Raw genomic sequence first — 23,238 nt, 5'->3', positions numbered from 1 at the left:
GGCGACATTCTATACACTGTGTTATGAGTTTGCTTCGGCTCTGTGGTCCATCCATCCCATAGCTTATATTTATTGGAGCATTCTCTTCCCTGATACACAAGCTTCTCCCTTATTCTGCATGTTTCCATGACAACCCTCCAATCTCACAGACATGGACTGAGGTCAATAACCCATTTTTAGGCAATTTCCTCTTTAGTTGCACAATATCCCAGGTTGATGAGTTTTTTGTCATGCTGTGCTGCATCCGAATCCAACCGGACACCCGAGAGTACAAGGGAGCCCTCAAGGTCAATTGAGATCCCTGTGGCCACGAGAGGGTGCATGTAACCCCTTTCCAGAACTCAGCTAGCTTGGAGTGCTTCCACAATGTATGTATGAAAGACAAAGGTCATCTTGGGATCTACCAATTTTATGTAAGAGCGTATGGGTATAATAAATCCTATGCAGAATTTTCAACTGAATAGGTCAGTAACTTGCTTTTATGGCCACCACCCGAGGGAACTGCAGAGTGTCCCTTCAATCTTCGTCAGTCAATCCGGCCACATCACCCTGCCAACGGGTCTGTAGTCGGAACAGTACAAACTGCGTGTTCCTCATCAAAGTCACATACATGAAGAAGATAGCTTTTGATGTCATAGGGCCATCCAAGAGTGGGCTTCCAACAGACAAACCTCTGTAGTTTATCCCAGTTGATCCCCAAGCCAGAGAAGTGACCTTAAATCCTAAAGATTTCCCTGAGTCTCTCCATGGAGGAAACTGGTTCTGCAATATAAATTAGCTTATATAGGGTCCCTATTGGTGAAGCTCCATTCTGGAAACTGTGTACAGGTGAGATGGAGTAGGCAGGGTCAGATCTTAGCCAGAGTGCCAGTGAACAGGGGCGTCCGCCAGGGTTGTGTTCTTGCCCCCACTCTGTTCTCATTGTATGTGAACGGAGTGGTGGAGCACCTTCTGGAAATTCCATCTGACTCAAGAGAATACCAACTCTCCTGTTCGCTGACGACACCCTTTTAATCTCCAAATCCCCAGTGGGTCTACAGAGGCTTTTGGACAGTTTCCAATCTTTCTGGGTAAGTAGGGGGTTATTGATTAACACAGAAAAGACAAAGTACTTGATACTGAACCCCCCTAAAAGGCTTGGCCGGGCACCTGTACTCAACCTGGTTCCCCTGGAAAGGGTAAAGGAATTTGACTATCTGGGCATACATTTAACCGATACTATGCGGTGGAACTCCCACCTTCAGAAGATGCTATTAAGTCACAAAAGGGTGGTGGGGACTCTTCTTAAAAAACAGCGGTCGTCCTCCTTTAAACCCATTGCCACTGTGCTAGATATATATAAGGCGAGAGGTGTCAGTGCAGCACTTTACGAGGCAGAGCTCTGGGGAACCCATAATGTTGACCAGCTTTCTTGCTCAGAGAACACATTTTTGAGGGACCTAATGGTTCTCCCTCAGAGTACCCCGACACTCCCTCTGATTTTAGATTTGGGATGCCGTTCTATTAAAGATCAGGCAATGCTCCGTCCCCTATTACTATGGGCCTGTTTGTGGAGGGTGCCAGAACTCGCCAGTTATGTGGAAGGCTTGAAGGAGGTATTGTCATTATCTGGATGGTCTAAAATCAGGTGGCTTAGGGACGTCAAATTCCTGCTTGGGGAGCTGGGGCTCGGGGAGGCTTGGTTAACTAGATCTGACCCTCCGAAGTCTGTCCTCAAGAATATTTGTTGGAACTGGGCAGCTGTGAAGAGCAGCACTGACCCCAACCACTGCAGAGCAACCAGTGAGTTCCTCATGATTAAGGACGTGCCCCTCCGTGAACCCTACCTTGACTTAATCTCAAAATCCAAAGATAGGGCCTTGTATTTTAAGTTTAGAATAGGTACGCTGCCAGTGGGTGAATTGACTGCCCGCTGGAAAATCCCAGCCCAAACTTCCCCTTTTTGCCCATTCTGTGTGCTTAGGACTGAGTCTGTTGCCCACTTCCTATTTGAATGCCCCGCCTACAAATTTCCGCAATTGAGGTGGTTGAAACCATTGTGCAAGGAGCTGGGCACCAGACACCACATAGCCCCAATGCGTATTCTGAAGTCCGATACTCGGCCTTTGTTCGTGTGCGGCATGGCTAAGTTTCTAAGTTGGGCTTGGTTGATTAGATTCAAAAGGCTAAATGAAATTGTTTAATGATGGTCATTTTGTTAGACCCTTTTATCTATTTTATTGATGTTGTGTGTCTTTTTTAACCCTGTGAATGGTTTTTATTGTCTTATGTAATGCTTTTTAAGATATGTTTTTATCGAAATAAAGCCTATTTGACTTGACTTGACTTGATATAAAGTAGGATATCATCTGCATACAATGATATCTGATCCTCCCAAGAGTCACCCATCTCCAGCCCCAAACCTGCACATCCACCTGGATCCATTCCGCCAGGGCCTCTATCACCAGCGTAAAGAGCATCAGTGACAGCAAGCATCTCTGTTCCATACCTCTATGTACGGGGAACTCCCTGGAGAGAGTGCCATTGAGCCCTAGCCAGGTCCTTGACTGGGTTATAGGAGCCAGGTCTATTTCAGGAATCGGAGTCCAAAATGTATTTAGCGCAGTATTTATAGCATAGAGAAAGGGCCATACAACTAAGTTGAAGGCCTTATTCGCAGCAATGGCCAGGGGTACTCCCAGCGTGTCGGCAATTTTAATTTTAATTTGTCGAGGGCACAAAACCAAAAAGGCATCAAATTGCTGTCACCGACAAGAGAAAATGGGGCAATAAGCAAAAGCATTAAGTTGTGAAAATAACCATGTTTTCACGCGCCTGTGAAACACGGAATAAGAATTGAGACCCACAATTTGTTCAGGGAGTGTGTTCCATAACCTAACCGCTCACACAAAAAATGCTTGTTCACCACATCTAGCTTTCTGGAATCTAGGGAAAATGACTTTCCTTCATCCTTCAGATCTTAACTGTCTGTTTGGAACATACCAGTTGAAGGTGGTTCTCAGATAGCTAGAGCCCTGCTGATTAACAGCCTTATAGACCAAACAAAAAAATCACCCGCTTCCTCACTGGCAGCCACTGAAGTGCCCCCAATCCCTCCTTCACTAGAGATGTTTTGGAACACCTAAGTCCAACCGAGCAGCTGCATTTTGAATGACCTGGATGACCTGGAGTTTATCGAGTGAGTACTGGTTGGCATTTACATGTAGGGCATCACAGTAGTCAAAGCAAGATGTCATTATCATAATGACAACCAACACTCTTAATTCTCCGGGTAGAAAGTACAAATGTTCTTCAAGCTCTGGATAATTCAGAAGCAGGAGCTCACCATTCTATTGACCTGAGAGTCAAATGTCAGAGTATTATCAAAGATCACAACCTGATTTTTTGCGAAGGTCATCAGAACGGGTAACGGACCGCATGTCTCGGGCCACCACAGGTCTCTAATTTCTCGCCGAGCCTTGGCTATCCGAAGCTTCAAATTCCACTATTGCCTCAGCTATCTCTTTGGGCTTTAAAATTCTTAGGAAAGATGGGCGCATCGGGAAGGAAGGTGGCATTGCCATTATTTTTAAACAGAAGTTTGACTGTCTTCCTATTTTGTAAGAAGATATCGAAGGTGATGAATGCTTGGGCTTTCGTTGCACGCTCTCCTCTCATCAATGCATAGCAGGAATCCTGCCATATAGGCCGCCGAGTGCACCTGGCAATTTTATTCCCTCACCCAATGCTACTACTACTCCGTTAGCCGTAAGATACAATCAGTTCCTCCTTGTGGGAGATTTTAACATACATGTGGCTAAGCCAGAGGATTCTCTATTAATCTCTTTATCTGATACGATGCAGACCTGCAATCTGACCCCATGTTTCACCTCTCCCACACAACAATAGGGTCACATTCTGGACCAGATCTTCTGCAATACAACACTGGGCGTTATCCCTGCATCCCCCATCACTTGGTCAGATCATTTTCTTATCAGTTTTAAAATCCCAAATTGTACAAGGTTTCCCTACTAAAAAATGACAAGGTCAGAATATAGTTGCCGAGTCTTACACAAAATATCTGTCTTGACACTGGTGGAGGCTCTGGAGCGCTCCAGCCTGGCCCTACTGGGCAATCGAGATTCTGACGCTCGCTCACTTGAATCTTGGCTTAGGTCCTACATCGACACTGTGGCCCCTACGACCTCCCGCCCTTTAAGGAGAATTTATCTGACCACCTAATGGTTTAATGAATCTCTTAGAATGAGTAAAATATTTGTAGAGGTTTTTCATCCCCCATGCCAATTTCAAATGTAGGAGTACCAAAGGGCTCCATTCTTAGCCCCACCCTATCTATACTAATATAATAAAGAGAGAGCCCAAACCTTTGAGGCGGGTAATCTCAGGAACCACAGCACCAATCACAACACCCAATACAGCGTTGGAAAGGGCAGTTGCAGCAGAAGGACATAGGCTATGCAGACGCCCACCATATACATTTAAAAGGTAAAAGAACCGTGCCAGCAAAGTAGTCCCTTGTGAGCATGTCTGCGTTGTGCTGTGGGCGTGTGCTGGGGGCGTGACAAACGCTGGGGGCGTGTGGTACGTTCCGCCCTTCATGCCATGTCTCATATCGTGTGCTGTGGGCGTGTGCTGGGGGCGAAGGCGTGTGCGGGGCGTGGGATTAGGGGGAAAAAAGCGAGCGTTGTGCCCAATATTTCATTGTTTTTTCTTTCCAGGTTCTGTACATTCCAGCTCCGGGTGTGCTTGCCCCGCGCTCCCAGTGACGTGCACCTGCTTTACTGTATGGAGGTCAGGCATGGCGCTATTCCCAAGGGCCGGAAGGAGCACAAACAGGGGCCATTGTGCAGGAAATGTAATCTCGCCTTAACTTCCGGTGACGCCTGAAGCGTACACTGGAGATTTTCCACTTCTGTTTCGCACAGGCCTCGCGCCACGCACATCCGGACACAAGGCCCGCCTCCACGGAAATAGCAAGAAAGGGACTATCCCTACCCCAGGAATATGTGATGATATTCCGCAAACCAACATCCAGCATACCATCACTCCGCAATTTTTATAACGTGGGACTATTACCCCGAAAAGACATCATTTATAAAACTTTTACAACGCATATGACTTTATCACGCATGCCATTATAACGCAAATGCATGTGTGGTAAAGTCATATACATTGTAAAAGTACATTATTAAAACATCAAATATATGTTTGTATATATGTGTATTTATATATATATATATACATATATATATATATGCAAAACGTCACCGTTAGCAGCTGCTTCGCGCAGAACAACGAGAAAGAGCGAAACCACCACGTAAGTGAAGTTTTCAGTGATTTAGTTGTGCCAAAGTTGTAGCCTGCAATCCACCATGACGCGTTTCGCCTCCACCAACGACACTTTTTTATATTTAATTAAAACATTTAGGGCCATATGTAGGTGGCCATTTACCGGCCGGCAACAACCGATTTCCGCCGTTACCGACCGGTAAATGGGTTTTTGGGATGTAGGGGGCCAATTTTACCGAATCGGTAAATTTACCGAATCGGTAAAATACCGAATCGGTATTTTTACCGATTCGGTATCTACTAGATGTAGGTGGGACTCTTCTGAGTCCCAAAGGCCTTTCAGATTCGGTATTTTACCACCCAATCCAATTGGGTGGTAAAATACCGAATCCAGGTGTGCATGCACATGTGTGCATGCACACCTATGCCATGTGACAGACAGACATGCCCTTAGGGCATGTCTGTGTGCCACATGGCACACATGCCTGTATTTGGGGTGCTAGAGGGTGTCAAAGTGACACCCCCTGCACCCTTGCTGGAATCGGTATTTACCGAATCGGTAAATACCGATTCGGTAATGCCCATTGATTCCTACGGGCTTCAATGTCCCATAGGAATCAATGGGCATTACCGAATCGGTATTTACAGAATCGGTAAATACCGAATCTTAACGATTCGGTATTTACCGATTCTGTAATACCTACATCCCCACCCCCTCTATTTTACCACTTCTTAAATACCGAATCGGTAAAATTCGGTATTTAAGAAGTGGTAAAATAAAATTACCTACATCTAGGCCTTATTCTTTTAAATTGCATTATTCATATTATTTTTATTTATTATTTTATTTTATTACCCTTTACTCCCTAAAAACGAATCCCACACTGCTCCCTATAAATACCCCGGTACCCCATAATCATAACCCACCCTTACTCCTTAAAATACCCCAACACCCTTAAACACTAACCCATCTTAACCCTATAAATATACCCTGTACCCCAAACCCAAACGTATCCCTAAACCCTAAAAATAACCCTGTACCCCAAAACCCAAACCTAGCCCTGAACCCTATAAATACCCCTGTACCTCAAACCCCAAACCTACCCCATAACCCTTTAAATACCCCTGTACTCCAAAACCCAAACCTAGCCCTGAACCCTAAAAATACCCCTGTACCCCAAAACCCAAACCTACCCCTGAACCCTAAAATACTCCTCTACCCCAAAACCCAAACCTAGCCCTGAACCCTAAAAATACCCCTGTACCCCAAAACCCATACCTACCCCTGAACCCTAAAAATACCCCTGTACCCCAAAACCCAAACCTAGCCCTGAACCCTAAAAATAACCCTGTACCCCAAAACCCAAACCTACCCCTGAACCCTAAAATACCCCTGTACCCCAAAAACCCAAACCTAGCCCTGAACCCTAAAAATACCCCTGTACTCCAAAACCCAAACCTAGCCCTGAACCCTTAAAATACCCCTGTAACCCAAACCCCAAACCTACCACTGAACCCTAAAAATACCCCTATACCCCAAAACCCAAACCTAGCCCTGAACCCTAAAAATACCCCTGTACCCCAAAACCCATACCTATCCCTAAATCCTAAAACTAGCCCTGTACCCCAAAACCCAAAACTATATCTGAAACCTTAAAATACCCAAACACCCCAAAACATATACCTCAGTACCCCAAAACATATACCCCTATACCCATACTTACCGTATCCAAACATTAAAAAAACAAGCTTTTACCATTCATGCATTTACAACTAATTTCATTGTAAATGTATGCGTGGTAAAAGCATATAAAATGTAATGCCATGCGTTATAATGGCATTGCGGAGTCATGGTACTTTCCTCATGAAAGTATGCGGAGTGATGGTATGCGGAAAGAAAGTTGCGGAATAATGGGTATTTACCCTCCCCCGGTAAGTCCATTGGTGGCACGGCGGCCCACATCTCCAGCAACATACTCATATTTTTTCACCACCAATTTTAAAAATGCTCAGGTCTCTCTCATTGATGGCCAGCACTGACATACACTTTTAGACACACCTCCTGCCACAAGTTCTAGAATTGGGAACATTAGAGCTGGGGAGCTACGTTCGAATCTCGGCATCAGCTCAACATCCTGTGATTCCAGGCAAATCGCTTTGTCTCCCTGTGCCTACCACAAATGAATGTGTTCTTCTGTAATGTAAATTGTGCTCATGCCATGTTGTCGAGTTGGCGCTATACAATATTGCAGGGAAAAATAAAGTAGGGAAACTCGAGTTCACACACTACTGAAGGCGCACTCTTAAGTGCATCAGCAGTGCACTGTGAATTGGAGCGTATCACAGGCCATTCACAGATAAGAAATGCTATCAAAACGAAATCCTACAAAACAATATACTACTGGCCGGCAGCAATTCATACCCGGACAACGTCGGGACGTGCTGCTAGTTTAATATATATATGTCACCTTTAGCATCTTTAGTTGAGGAAAATGTAGTTCAGAATATCTCCTACGCTGATGACACACAACTTATCCTTACGTGTGAAAAAGGAGCCGACTTTACAGTTGAACAGTAGTGTTCAACTGGCTCAAATTAAATTAGTAAAAATGCAACCCGGACAATTCGGAGATTGTCTTCTTTGGTCAACTGGCAGTTAGTAACTGGACTACTTTGTGGCCAATGGAGCTGTCTCCCTCTCGCTTAGCCTAAGAAAGGGTTAACAACCTGAGCATTCTCTTGAAAATGCACTTTGCTTGGGCCCACAAGTTCAATCACTGATTGGCTCCTATTATGGTATACTTAGTATCCGAAAAATATTCCTCCCTCTGTTGTCATTGAACACTAGGAATATCATCGTTCAGGCCTTGGTGATGTCAAAATTGGACTACGCTAATAGCCTGTCCCTGGGCCTACCTTACTCAGCGCCTACAAGTAGTGCAGAATGCTGCGGCTAGAGCAATCCTTAGGCCGAAGCCTAGATCTAACATGACTCCCATTCTCAAATCTACGCACTGGTTACGAATAAAAGAAAGAATTAAGTTCAAAGCCATGATGATATGTTTTAAAGCACTCCATGGCTAAGTACCTAATTAAGCGTGTTATTCGCTACACTCCGACCAGGGCCCTAATATCCTCTACTGCAGATTTTGCATGCATCCCCAAAATACGCTTAGCACAGAAAGGGGGCAGATCCTTCGGGTTTTTGAGTGCACAAACATGGAACAACCTACCTTCTACGTTTAGAGTGTAGTGTAGTTCCTATATTCCCAATAGGCTCTGCGCATTGGAATAATATATCCTATGGATTTGACGTAGGACTTAACTCAATAGGTCTCTATTGAATATACTAAACTTAATTGTGAGTGCCAGCTAGCTCAGAGGTCACTAGAAACTTTCTCAAATTCACAAGAAGGGATTAGTTTCTGACAACCGCATAAACATAACTAATCATGGGGGAAAGGATCACTTGTCCTGCATAACCTGGGTATGCAGAGGAACTCCTGGGTGTCTCTGGTAAAAAACCCTCATGCACGTGTTTTCAAGATCGTGGTAGCGGTATATGTTGGATCTCCGCTCTTTATACATGTGTGTGCATAATCATAGGGTTAGTTTGGTTATTGGGTAGTGGGTGGTGGTGGGTAGTGCTCGGTTTAAAATACTCGCACAGCCAGATATTTTACTTTATTAGGTCTGGATTCGGGTAGCCCATGAGGGGATGTTGATATACGTGCGTTCTGTGAATATATTAAGTAAAAATGGTCGACATGTTTCAGCCCGATCTGCCAGGTTAGGACTTATGGGCTTTCTTCAGGACCAACTGTGATTAGTGAAAAAGTCAAGAAGTTACAACAATCATTTGTCTTATTGTAAACAGTGTGAGAAAAAGGGAAATTTTCAACCTGTTTCTTTTGAATGTGGTCACAATGTACCTGTAAAATATACAAACATAAATGAGGGTAAGGGTGAGGGGAGACACACACATGTAGCGATTTTCTACATTCGTTTTAAAATCATGGTCGATTTTGTAGCAGCTAAAAGATTGCAATACTTTACAGACCCCTTAGTAAATGGCAGTGTCAACTCTCTCTTTCTCCACAAAGTGTGACATGCACGAAAGTAATCTCATTACGATGTGTTTTGGACGTATATTTAGGCATGCCTATGAGACGATAAAACCAGCGTAATCGCTTAAGTGCCCTGCTCAAAGTAAGATATGTGCACGCGTTAGGCATCGTGAAAAGACCTGCAACGGCGTGCGGAAGCATTATCTTCATCGGGTGCACTACGTTAGTGGCGTAATAGTTGGTTTTGGGCAGTTGCTAAAAAATATACCTTCAGTGTGGAAAATTCACACTTCCTTCGGGTTTTGTAGGGGTTTGAGGGGGCTAGACTATTGAAAAAGGTAAAGGAGCGTTAGTTCGTGTATACTTGCGGTTCCAAATAGGAGAGGCTGGGTGGAGGAACTCCTCTAATACCTTTAGCTCCTGTCCTCGAGCGTCGCATGTGCTGACTCTACCCCTGTAACCCGAAAGTAGCTGTAACTCACTACCTGGTCTGTTCTTAACGAGCATTCTGTCATGGCCACTGTAAGCAGACTCACTCGATTAATGCGAGTACATGGTATATGATCATTTTATCAGAATTTCAAATAGATATGAACACTCTAAGCTCAAAGAAAAAGTCAATGTTTAAAGGGAATTTTTGAGCCGCAATCGAAACTGTAAAAAGACTTGGTTTCTAAACGGAAGTCTTTTTTCGAGCTACTTTGCATACATTTGTTAACAGAAAAAAGGAAATAGTGGACCATGTGGATGATTGTTATAAATCTATCATTATACAGAATATTATTATAAATGTTCCGATGTTTTTGTATGGTGCTGCCCATCTCATCTAGTGATATTATCACTGGTGCAGTTGTTATCGCCCGGGACAAATTATGTTAGTAAGACGTTGTAAATTTTAAGATTCTTCTAAACGTTAGACTATCTGGGAATGGCCTTCATTCGGGCTCCTATACGATATCATGATGGAATAGGAGATTAATTTCGTCAATAAAGAAGAGGGGGAGGCTTTTACCAAAAGTGGGCGGGACTCAATGTGGTCCACGGGGATGAGGAATAGGGTAAGTATTCAGGAATGTTCCTCATTATGACAATAATTCTGTAACTATAGCTGTCATTGCATCATACAGTTTATCCAGATGGAGGAATGGTTTTATTTTACCAGGCTCAGCCAAGGAATATTATCATTGAGGCCTATGGAGTCCGTTTTGAGTCTGTGGACCCAGCGTTGTTCCTTTTCGAAGAGGATCTTTTCTGCATTCCTGTCTTTGTTGGTTAGGGTTTCTAAAATGACCCAATTGAGTTCTTCTACTGTATGGCCTTTTTCCAAATTGTGATTGGCCATTTTGGTGGTGCTTTTTTTACATTTCACGTTACTCCGGTGCTCGCATATCCTCTGCTTCACCTTTCTACATGTCATCCCGATGTATCGCATGTTGCACGGGCAAGTTATCATATACACCACGTGACTGGTGTTACAGTTGGTGTGGTTCCTTATGGTCCATTTGAAGTTCAGGAGGAGTTGCAGTTCTTTTGTTGGTTGTGTTAGGCTGCAGACCGAGCTGGAGCCGCAGGGGTATGACCTGTGACCGATGGATGTCCCCATAGGTTTGTTCTATCTCTTGGTTTAGTGGGGGGTGGTCAATGTACCTGACGTTAGAATCCTCCAGTTCTTGTCCTGGAGGATTCTAACATCAGGTACATTGACATGGCCAAAACCAAGGTTCGCCAACAAGAGGAGCCGTAATTTGAAAGACATTCTTGTCCACACGAGACCACTAAGGAATAGATGTTCATTGTAAAACTAACTGAGTTCTTGGAGAAATCATTATTCAAGCAAGGGAAGTTCCTAAGGGCTTGAGCTGGTTTTCCAAGAAATCGTTGTGACGTTTGGTGAACGGATGGAAGTAGCCTTGCCTGTATTTGGGTAGCATGGGCTATGCCTAAATAAGGGTTTGATTTCTATGACTATATAAGGGCAACGTGAATTGTACCTATATAAGGGCATGAATCAGGACAATTCAATTGGAGCCTAAAACGCCACACAACAAAAGCCTTCGCCGACCTATCAACATTCAGGAAACATCTCAAAACCTAGTTATTCAAGAATTTGTCACAGTTCTACCAATGATGTGTACCTTCAGCGCCAGGACACTCTAGCTTGAGTAGCTGTGCACTATATCAAATTTGCCTCATTCATTCAATCATTAGTTTCAAATTTAATTCTCCTACCCAAAGACCACAATTACAATCTTTTTGGCTTTCATTTCAAGCCAGTTCTCCCTCATCCGAGTGCTGACTTCAGCCATGCAGGGCATGAACTTGACGGTCACCCCTGCCCAGTCATCAGATATGGAAACAATAATTTTGGTGTTGTCCACATAGGACAACACCTAAAACCCAAAGGATTGCACCAGTTTCGCCAACTGTTTTTGCTGGAGTGGGCAGCAGGAAAATAGGGCGGAGATTTTTTTAAATCTACCGGATCCCCATTTGGTTTCTCTTTAAGTAGGATAATAATTGCCTCTTTTCAGCACAAGGGGTACACTCCTGACCAGTGGCGTCTACACCACTAAGGCAGAGGAAAGTCGCCCCACAAGAAAGATAAAATAATAATAACACCTGATTATTATCATTTTATTTTCAAACAGCGGATCTCCAGGTGCGGGGTGGGGCAGGGTTGGGCTGCCCAAAGAGCAGGGGAGGAGTGGTAGGCACTCCCCAAGTGTGCATGACAGTTTGGCCGGCCATCTCGGGCGGCCAAACATTCATGTGCACTGTGCATGTTCCCCACCTGGCTGTAATCTACAGCCTCGGTGGAGAACATGCAGAGGCACCCAGTCCCATCTGAGCGCTGATCCACGATGCTCAGACCAATCTCAACGCTGCTATCAGTAGCGTTCTGATTGGCTGGAGGAGTCTGGAAGCCTGGGTGCTTTCTGTGTTGTGGAAGAAGGGCGGAGGAGAGGGGGCCGCTGGTAAGGTTAGTTTATTTATTTTTAAATTTTTCTTTTTTTTAACAACCCCCCACACCCCCCCCCCCCCTCCCCCCCCATGCCCCACCACTGATGCTTGAATCCAGGACCTGAAAGTAGACTTTCTCCAAGAATCGAAAAATGTAATCCCGAGAAAGTTGCAACACACTTGACAGAAAAGGATCATCTGGGGAGCCAGATGTAGTTAGACCCAGAAGAATTTATATTTTTGAAGCAGAAATTGGAATTCATGATGCAATAGTAGAGGTGGCACAGATTCAACTAGCAGACTGGCGAGATATGAACTTATTCTGGTCTGGATACACCAGATCAGAGATGACATTTTGCAATCTGTTAGCTAGCACCTTCGCCAGCACTTTAGTGTCTGCGTTAAGTAGAGAAACTGTCATGCAGGAATCCCATCTGTCCGGGGGTTGTCCTGGCTTAGGGACCAGTGTGTTTGTTGCTGTGCACAAATCTCCGGGGACCACCCCCCCATGTGAAATGCCTCCATATACATGCCAAATAGTGGGCTAACAACCAATTGGCCATTCTGTTGAACAATTTGCCTGATAGTCATTATGGGCCCGGTGTTTTCCCTGCCTGAAGCTGCAATTAGCATGTGCTAATTTCCTCTGGAGTCAAAGGGCCCTCCAACTCCAGATCTTGAGTCCACCCAGTCTGGACCTGTCTCCTAATGGAAACACAGCACCCAGATACCCATAGGGGTGATAGTGCAGCGCTCCACAAATGCTGTTTGATTGATTAGGTTTGGGGTCCATGTTCCTCCATGGCTAGAAGTCTATATTCCTCAGTCTTGAGGTGAGTGTGTCGCAATGCGGAGGGAGGCGGAAGGTGACTGCCTGTGAACAGTCTGTCTCAAGGGCAAGGGTTTCCTCACCCAGCTCCTCACATCGATCAAAAGGTCCATCCTCTCGAGTGCAGCTTGTACTTGACTTTGCACCAACGATTTGCACGATGCAACATGGGCTTCTGTTTCCAGGTGACAGCAGTGTTAAGCAACACTGAGGAGACTCAAATAACCATGTTTCTGAAGCAAGGCCAACCGCCTGCAAAAAATCCCCTGAGGGGTAAAAAACAAGCTGACATTTTCTTTTGAGAGGAGTGATGGATGCAGGTGCAGCAGTTCCTAAGGATCACCTTTTTTTTTATTTCTGACTTCTGATGTGTTCTAAATTGCCGTGTGAATAAAAGCGAGTTGTCCGAGACTTTCTGCACAGCTTCCTTGTTCGCGCCGCAGCCCTGCAGTATCGGCAGCATTTAAGTGAGATTTCCCCAGAGCTGGCGAAAGCTGCCAGGACAGCTGCTGCTCTTTTGTGTGTTTGAGTTTCCCACAATGGGCTGTGCCAAGCGATGAGCTCTGGCAGAAGGTGAGCAGAATGTGCTGCCTAACCGAGTCTCATCTGCTGGCACTGCCTGAGCTGCCATTTATCTTTTTGAGGGAAGTAGGGCGGAGGCAAACTTCCTTGCTGCTGATGTAAGCTTCCAATGCTGCTTGCTGGCTCTGCTGCCAAGAAAGCAGGCTATGTTTTGAGAAACTTCCTTGATTAGTTAGGTAAAATTCTAACTAAATCTACAGGGGCAGGTTGCATGTATTGCACTAGGGGCTCACCCATTTTGCACTGGTGATTCAGCAGTTTTGCATTTGCATTTACAATGATCCACCAGTCCAAATGGCATCTGCATTGACCCATCAGTGGCATTTGCATTGTCTGAAAATTCTATCTTGAACCGGTTGATCAATGCAAATGTAGGTGCACCTCAAAATTGACCGGTTACTGCTGCAAAATTGCTCATTCACCCGTGAAATGCATGAAATCTGACCCCTTAGCAGAGCGTGACAAAAGCTTGACCGATGGGTCAATGTGTAGACATGAGATGGAATACCAGTGACACATTCAAGCAGACATAAACCAGTAGATGTGATCACACCTAGATTAAGTGAATGCCAACATCCTCCAATCATTCACTTCATCTTTCAGCTATATACCAACGCCTCGGCCTCCGTGAGATATGGCCGAATGGAGAATGCACTTGTGTGTTAAAAATCGAGAAGGGGGTCAGGCAGGGCTGTGTCCTGGCCCATTTCTTTTCTCTATCTACACCAACGGGGTGGAGGCAGCCCTGTTTGGCTCAACTCTCGACATCCCTAGATCTGACGACTCCCCCTTAGTGGCCTACGCTGATGATGCAGTGTTATTAGCGAGGACAGGCATAGCCCTTCAGAGTCTTTTAACTGCATATGCTGCCTTTATGGCCTCGTTGGACCTCCATGTAAATGGGGGTAAATCTTTCATTATAATAGCTGGAGCTACCTGGGGGGCAAAAGTGCCGTATTTTCACTTAGCCTCCAAAAAAATCGAAGTAGTTGACTCCTTTGCATACCTGGGAGTTCTGTTCGACAGCAAACAAACTTGGTTGAAACTGGTGGCTGCTAGAGCACCGGGCATGGAAAGAAGCTTACTAGCGATTAGGGGCTTCACTAAGAAGCTGGGGGCCAGCCCCGTGGACACGGTGAAAACTATCTGTTTAGCAAAAACAAAGGCGGAAGTAACCTATGGCGCCGGAGTCTGGGGGATGGCTCATATTGATAAATTGCAGAGATTGGAAGACACCTTTTTTAAGTCTTTTTTAAGTCTAGGGTCTCATTACCACCTACAGCATCTAATTTCATCTTACATCTTGAATTAGGACTCCCTTACTTGTCTGACTGCATCAGGCTGGCACCGATCCTACTGTGTCTCTTCATCTGGCGGAGGTCGACGGTTAATTTAACCCAATGCAACATTGGCGATTGCCTCTGGTTGGAGGGTGAGAGAGCGCCATGTTATTTTGAAATTGTGTTATTTTGAAATTGCGTAGGGGTGCATTATAATCCCAAGTAGTCAGCACCCACAGATTGAAAGGACCTTTACTAATGTAGTTTAGAAATATAATGGTAGGACGGGGATAAGTGCATTATGAGTGGTGTGTTTATTAATCATAGATTAATGTAGTGCCTTAATTAGAAAATGTGATGTTGCATAACGTAGAAAAGAATCTTATGTGAAATGTCGTGTTAACATCGAAGTGCTTTATGAAATGATACATGTGTTTATTAACGAGTGGATTAACATAGAGTTTAATGTGAAAGATATCCTTGTAGAATTTATTTGAAAGTGATGAAATGTAATGTAATGTTGTATTACAAATGTGTTTAAAGGTGCAAAGGCCTGGGACATGCTGAAGCCAGTAGAGGCCTAACTGTATTTTTTTTTCTCTTGGTTAGCCTTAGTCGGATAGAAATGATTTCTCTCTCCTGGGAAAAGCTGTCCTCAGCAAATATTAAAATTGTAGGGGCATATTACCAACAACTAGCGATAATTTTTGTCTCTAACTTGTTTAGAGACAAAAATTATCGCCGCACATAGGCGATTTTTATCGCAGATAAACCTTGCTATTAGCAAGGTTTATCGCAAATGCGATAAAAAACGGCCACAATGCATGAATATCGCTGAAAAGTCAGCGATATTCATGCATTATCGAGCAAATGCTCTTAGCCATGTTATCCACCTCCCATTGGATAACATGGCTAAGAACTGCTCAGGGCAGGTGTTAGCTTTTGGAGATATTTGCGCTTAGCGCGAATATCTCCAAAAGTTGGTAATAGGAGATAGCGATGTTAGGGACTGTTTCCAGTCGCTAACATCTTGGCACGCCCACTTTGCATGTCATTAGTGATAAATATCACTGACATGCAAAGCGGGGCCCAAGATGGTCACTATCTCCTATTAGCTGTCACTAACTGGTGTTCGCGACAGCTTGGTAATAGGGAGATAATTTTATCTCCGCTTTCTTGGCTTTTAAAGCCAAAAAAGCGGAGATAAACCCCCTTGATAATATGCCCCGTAATTCCTAATGTTGCAAGGATGGTCTCACATATTTTAGCGCACAGGTGCAAGGCCACAAGGCTCGTTAGGTAGAAAAGTCCATTGTTTAGAAGTTAGGCTAGTAGGCGCGAACGCAGAGATGCTGCCAAAGAATTTGGGAGTGCAACATTCAGCGGAGAAGGTGCCTGGGACCCAAGGACACTCCAGCGGACGCTGGATGGAGAGGTGCCATAGAGGAAAACTCCGGGGAGCTACACCTGCCAGAGGGGCATGTCTGAAGGCGTGTCAACTGTTTTTAGGGTTTTGTATTAGGGACAGCACCCAAGGGTGGAGAGGGAGTCCGGAGTAGAGAGCAGAAAGTAAACAGTAGTCTAGGAGTTAGGAAGTGGGCTTGGGAAAGGCAAGATGTAGATAGTTGTGAACTTGAGGCAGAGTAGGGGCTTAGCAAGGAGCATCTTACAACAAGCTCAGTATTGAAGTCACCAATTGGAAGTGAATGTACTTCTTAGGAAGTCTTCACAGCTGACACCTTTCTCTCGCCTGGGAGGAATGTTAAGTAGGGATGTCACCTGAGAGTTAGAGTAGGTACAGATTAACGGAAATTCTTTCCTTTTTTGTAAATGCAGTCTCGACTTTCTACTTTATCGGTAATGGTGTGTTTAATGCTTCTCGAATTAACCCTGATTTTCATTCTGAGTTGGTTAAGACTCTTGCGTAGGATTACCTTTGTATTAGTGCCAGTCTATTTCTTGAATTTATTGTTTAGATGTCTGTATGTCCAACTATTTTTGGCTTTGCAATAAATCTTCAAAATTTCAGTTCGTAGTCAGTGGTCCGTGAGTCCAATTTGGATTGGCCTTATGAAGTTGATATGAGCTGTGTTTACGAAAATCTTCCCTTTACGCTTCTATGACAGGTAAAAAGGTTCAGTCGACCAGACCTGGGATTCTAGAGATTGGCAGGAAAACTAGATGAGAATCCCAGCTTCCCCAAGGTTGCAGTGGGATCGGTTGGCTCAGTTATGTAGAAGCCGAGCTAAGAGCAAACGGGCAGGAGGAGCTGTTTAAAGACCAAGCTTCCTGAAGGATCGCCCCTAAACAGAAATTGATCGATCTATACATGCAGAGGTCTGATTTTATTTGCAGGGGGAGGATTCGCCAACAACAGGCTCTTAGCGCCTATGTCCTTGTCCCGCCCAGACCTGCGGAAGACCATCATTACTTCTACCTCTCTCGTATTACTATGGCTCAGATTTAGCTTGGTGCGTTTCCACTTCAACTTCATCCCCCTGATGCTCGGGTTCCCAGAGAGGAAGTTTAAGCACACTGACCTATTCCAGTTATTCTAAGTATATCCCTGTATTTTTCTTTTCTAAATTTTACACTATTTACATTTGGCAGTGTGTTTGTCTGATGGTATTTTATTAGTTCAAGTGCTGCTCGTAAACTTCAAAATCTTTAACAACTAAGCAATTGAGTCTTAGTGCTGCGCGGAGTTTTGTACAATCACTGTTTTTTAAATCAACCTACAAGGCAGTCTGTCAGTCCACCACCACCCTTCTTGGAGACAACAGGCAGGTGAATCACCCATACGTTGGAGGCAGTGATACGATGTGTTTGAAACCTATTTGGGGGCTATTGGGGCGTGAAGATTTAGACCAGAATGAAAATAATTCTGCTACTTTTTCTTTCTATAGGGTTTGAAGGGAGATCCAAATTTAAACACCTGTCTGGAATTCAGGTGGTTGATAGTGAAGAACTGGATGGATTTCAGGAGGCCATAAAAAAACTCATCAACAGATTCCTGGTAGTTTCAAAGCACAAATTCTTCAAGAGGGAGCAGAAAGCGAGTGAAGATGTTGACATATACATATAAGTTTTAAGCAAGCTGGTAGCAGAATGTCAATTTGATAACGTCAGTGAACAACTCATTTGTGACCCATTTATTTATCACTGCACAGATAGGGCAATAAAACAAAAATTGCCATCTATGGGAAATCCCTCGTTGTACAAATCAATCCGCATTGCAAAAAGCATGGAAACTTCTATCAAAGCTGTGAAGTAATTGATGACAAAACCCAAGAACACATAAATCTGGTCTGTTTCAGATAAGAAAAAGGAAAACATAAGTTTCTTTCAACAAACCCTTCAATGACTAAACCCAGTCAATATAATTAATTTTTTAAACAGTACAATATATGTTATAGATGTGGTAATCCATCCATGTAAAAGGAGGGAAACCATGCCCAGCAAAAATGTTCTGTGTCGACTATGTGGCAAAATCGGTCATTTTGTAGCAAAGTCACAGGTGTGTGCGATGAGAATGAGAGTGAGTTGGTTGATCTGGTCAGTGAAGTACGGGACATGGTGTTGGTTGAATAAGGAAATGTAGTTAAACATGGTGATACAGAGCATTGTGTTGATCCATGTGTCAGGCTGGAGGCAAAGTGGTAAGATTGTTAGTAGACTCTGGGTCTAGGTGCACTATGATTACACAAGAATTATTTCAACAAAACTGGTGCAATCGACAATTGACGCCACCGGACAGATCACCCTTTTTGTATGAAGGAAGTAAAATTGAATTGCAAGGTTATTTTGAAAATATTTTGACGTTTAAAGGGGGGGTTTATTCATGGGAAAGTTTATGTTGCCATAAAGGGTTTAAACATATTGGGGTGGTTTCACCAAGGGCTATTCAGCATGACATTTTTCCTTGAACAAGTGAACAGGTGTGTTGTATGGAACAGCAGTTCTATTGAAGATTTGTTTTTCCCAGGGTATTCTCATGAAGATAAAAGGATTCAAACACAAGATTAACCCCTTAAGCGCTGCCGTCGGCCAACGGTCGTCGCGTGCACTACCTTGCCAGTGCTGCGCACGACCGTTGGCCGACGCGGCCCCACCCGTTATTCGAACGTTCAGCACTGGGCGCTGAACGTTCGACGCTCTAAACGGGTTAAAACTGAAGAAAATTCCAATCCCATTAAACACAAACTAATAGGGGTGACTTTCTGTGTCAAGGATGATCTAAAAAAAGAACATGAGAGGTTATGCAACAAGAGCCTCATCGAGCCAGTGGAGTCCTCTCTTTGGCTTTCCCCTTTATTAGAGGCCCAGAAAAAATGGGACTTGAGAGTGTGTGTACATTTTAGGGCACACAATAGAGAGATTTGAGTTAATTCACACCTACTTCTAAAAATCAACTAAAGGCTATCAACAATTTCTGGTGCGAAATATTTTACAAAACTTAACCTAGCATTAGCATATCACCAGGTAGAGTTAGATTCTGAAGTGCGTCAATTGACAGCTTTCTTACTCCCATGGGGAACCTGTCAATGCATTTTACTGTTTGTTACAGGGCTACGTCAGAAATACCAAAACAGGATTTTCTTTTTGTAACGAAAAAAGATAATGCTCCCCTTGCCATAGGAGACTTCACCCATGGCTGTGGAGCATGAAAATGTTTTTATTGTTCCTAATAAGAAACTGTAAAATATTATTACATATCTGCCCATCCAAATTGGGTGGGAGGATATGTAGTCATTTCTATGACAACCCTTGCTTCCCAGGGCCATCAGAGATGGTTCATCAAAGTGGAGACAGAGTATTCTCTACCATGTATAACTAAAAGGTCTGTTTGCATCAGTGGGCAGACTGCATTCTTGGAGGTGAGGATACTCTGTTGTGACAGACTATTTACTGCCAAGAATTAAATTGGGTCCTCAGTTCCTTTTTTGGAAGTCAAAAATCTGCAGCAGGACGAGGTAGGAGGCTAAAGCCGAAGGCAATTCTAGGGGCTTGGATATCCCATTGGTGAAGGACCATTGAACAGGATTTGCTGCTGCAGAGAAAAACATAGTGGGAACAGCTTCAAAGCCAGGCCAACATGTGATGCACCTTTGGCAGATAGGCAAGCAGGTTGGTCCCTGTCTCCCCTCGGTTCTCAGAGCAGTTTTTTTTATCAAAAATGTCCTCCTCAGTTATGGATTTTGGCTATCTGGGCACCTTTAGCACCACAGTGAAGGGTCTAGGACAGGTGGAACACCACTTGGGGGTTCAGTAATCACTCAGTCTGGGTCCAGGTGCGGGTTCAAGATGGTGGGAGCCTTTATGTCCCTGTGACTCTGAACAGGAGGCCAGCAAACTAGCCCTTGGAGTCACTCTGGTAGTCCTTGGTTCAGGTGAAGATGCAGGGCTCAAACAGCAGGGCTGGCATCTGAAGAGTCAAGGCAGACTCCAGGCTGAAAAGCAGTCCTTCTAAGTACAGTAAAGTAGTCTTGCAGAGTGCCCAGCAGGTGCAACAGGGAGTACACTGAGAGTCCTTCCACAGGTCCAGAAAGTGAACTGAAGATTGGGTCTGAGGGTTCTATCTTTTCGTTTGGTGCCCTTCCTCTGGAATGTAGGTGAAGCTTCTAGAAGTTTTCTTTGAAGTGCATGGAATTTCACTTCCCTGGTGCCAAGTTGGCTGTAGTGACAATGTGGAGGTGATAAGCTCTTTGTGTGAATGCAGAGCACTGCCTATTCAGATGCAAGTGGGTCCGTGCTCAGCTCTGCTCCCAATCTGCCAGCAGATGGCCCATTCAGGCACACCTAATCCCACTTTTATGTGACTGTCTGGGAGTAATTCACAAAGTCTAACAGTCAAGTCCACCAAGTCATGTGATCCAAGACAGGCTGCAGGCGCAAAAGAGCAAGAAAATGCCACCTTTCTAAAAGTAATCATACAAAACAGTAATGGATTTAATGCTTGGATTAATCACAGCCACTGGTAATCGCTCAGGCCACATCCCAATCCATATTTCATTTGCCCACCATGCCACCTCAGTTTGGACCAAGCTATGTGCAAATCAGTCTTGACCCTGCTCCAATAGGAACAGTCCAGCCCGAACTTCCAAGCCAGGTCCTCCGTGAACCGGAGCACAAGCTATCCAGGACCGATTTCTCCCTAGTTATGGGCTCATCAGCCAGGTACAGCTTGGTTCCAGTGACGCAGTGTGCACAGGATCCACTTCTGGGAATATCCATCCCACTTAGTACAAGACAATAAGTTCAACAAAACAGTGATGGATGGAATGCTTGAATTAATCTCAGCCACTGGTACTCACTCGGGGTCACATCCCAATCCATTGTTATTTTGCACACCACATCACTTCAGTTTGTACCCAGCTACATGCAAATCAGTCTTGACCCTGCTCCAATAAGGACAGTCCAGCCTGAACTGCCTAGCTAGGTTCTCCCTGAACTGTAACACAAGCAACTCAGGATGGGTTTCCGATAGTTATCGGCTCATAAACCAGATACTGCAGTAAATGAACAAAATGAGAAGTTCTTTTGTCATAGAAATTATGGTTAGTTCTCTAGAAGGCTAAATTTAGGACACATTTCCTGTAAATTTTCAAATGTCTTCTTGATCAGTATCAGAAAAAAAGTCTGGTATGCTGAGGGAAACATTCAACACCAGCAACGGTCTGTCAGTTAAGTCCCTAGTGATCAACTACAGCTTCACTACAAACTTCTAAAGAAAAACCAGAGTACTAACATTTTGTATTCACGAAAAAAGTGTGAGACAACTGAACTCCATTTTGTTCTATTAAAAGCTGTTGAATTTAAAGCCTTTCCTGAGGAGTAGGCTAAAGTCAATGAGCATTGAGATGTTAATGCAGGTATGAAACCAGTGAGTTAGAAATATGAGCTGGGCTGCGCATAAATTATATGAAATATGCGCTCTTAGGAATTAGAAGGGAATTGTGCGTATGCCCCCCTCTGCCTTTATCTGTTTTCGGGGAGCAACATCTAAAGGGATGCTCACTTTGTGGATTGGAGGGTTTTGTTAAGGAAACTGAGCAGTTGTCGGAGAAATTGGCGGGGTGTAACTTAGGTTATGGTGATGCTCCCCATTCTCAGGGCAAAGTGCAACTCTGCGCCCTGCTTCTTAACACTCGGTCCCTGAAAAAACATGCTCTCAATATCCACGACATACTAGTGGATAAATCCCCGGATTTCCTATTCCTAACAGAGACATGGTTGAGCGAGGCTTCAAACCTGTCCGCAAAAGGATCCATTTCTAGGCATGGTTTTGGCTTTTAAGGCTTTCCACAGCATAGGGGCTGGGTAGATTGCGAAGAGAGCCTAATTTTACCCCCTTTCTGTGTACTTAGGTCTCCAGCACTTCCACTGGCTTTGACCCCCAGATAATTACGGGCACGTATCGGGGGTCGCTCCTTCCAGGTGGAAGCTGCAAAATTGTGGAACAATCTACCGCTGGACTTAAGGTTGACACAGGATCTCCTTGCATTTAGGAAATCACTGAAAACGTGGTTGTTTCAGCTTTAAATATCCAGTGCGGGGGTCTCCCTGCTTAGCTAGGCCTCTATCCTGCTTCAGCGCCGGGACACTCAATTGAGTAGCGTTGCCCTCTATAAATAGCCATTTAACATAACATAACATAGCAGTGGAGGAGTGGGTTGTTAGTAATTTGAGGCATAATGTATTTTTATTGGACTGAAAAGAGTTAAAGGGAGCGATGATAGCATAAGAAAAGCATGCCCTTGCCACATCTGTTTACTCACCCTATCCATCTTCTCAGTAGCTTAAGATCTCCTTAATTTCATAATTATGAACACATTTGTGTGCAGCAGTGGTTGGCTGCCCTCAGAGGGATGCCCACAGAGGATTGATGCAGCCCAAAGGCTTACCCCACCGTGCATGGCCGTAGGCTGTGTGCAGTAGAGGTAAGCAGCCAGCTGGGGGTTGGGCACTGGGCCAATCAAGAATATGTTAAAAATAACTGAAATTCACTGAAACCACAAAGGCTAAAGTGATGTAATAGCTAGGTGTTGCAATGAGACAAGAACTAAAGTAAAAAATTCCCAAAACCAGTGAAATATGCTAATTATAATGTGGTTAATTAACAATACCTTGTGCACCAGTCGTACACTGCTTATGGCCTCACATATTCCATCATTTATGACATGTTTAATGATATCATTGATGACATCGCTCACTGGGTTTAAAGAACAAT

Source organism: Lissotriton vulgaris, unplaced genomic scaffold (assembly GCF_964263255.1).
Source record: "Lissotriton vulgaris unplaced genomic scaffold, aLisVul1.2 SCAFFOLD_511, whole genome shotgun sequence".
In the NCBI taxonomy this organism is placed as follows: Eukaryota; Metazoa; Chordata; class Amphibia; order Caudata; family Salamandridae; genus Lissotriton; species Lissotriton vulgaris.
Note: the sequence above shows the minus strand (reverse complement) of the source record.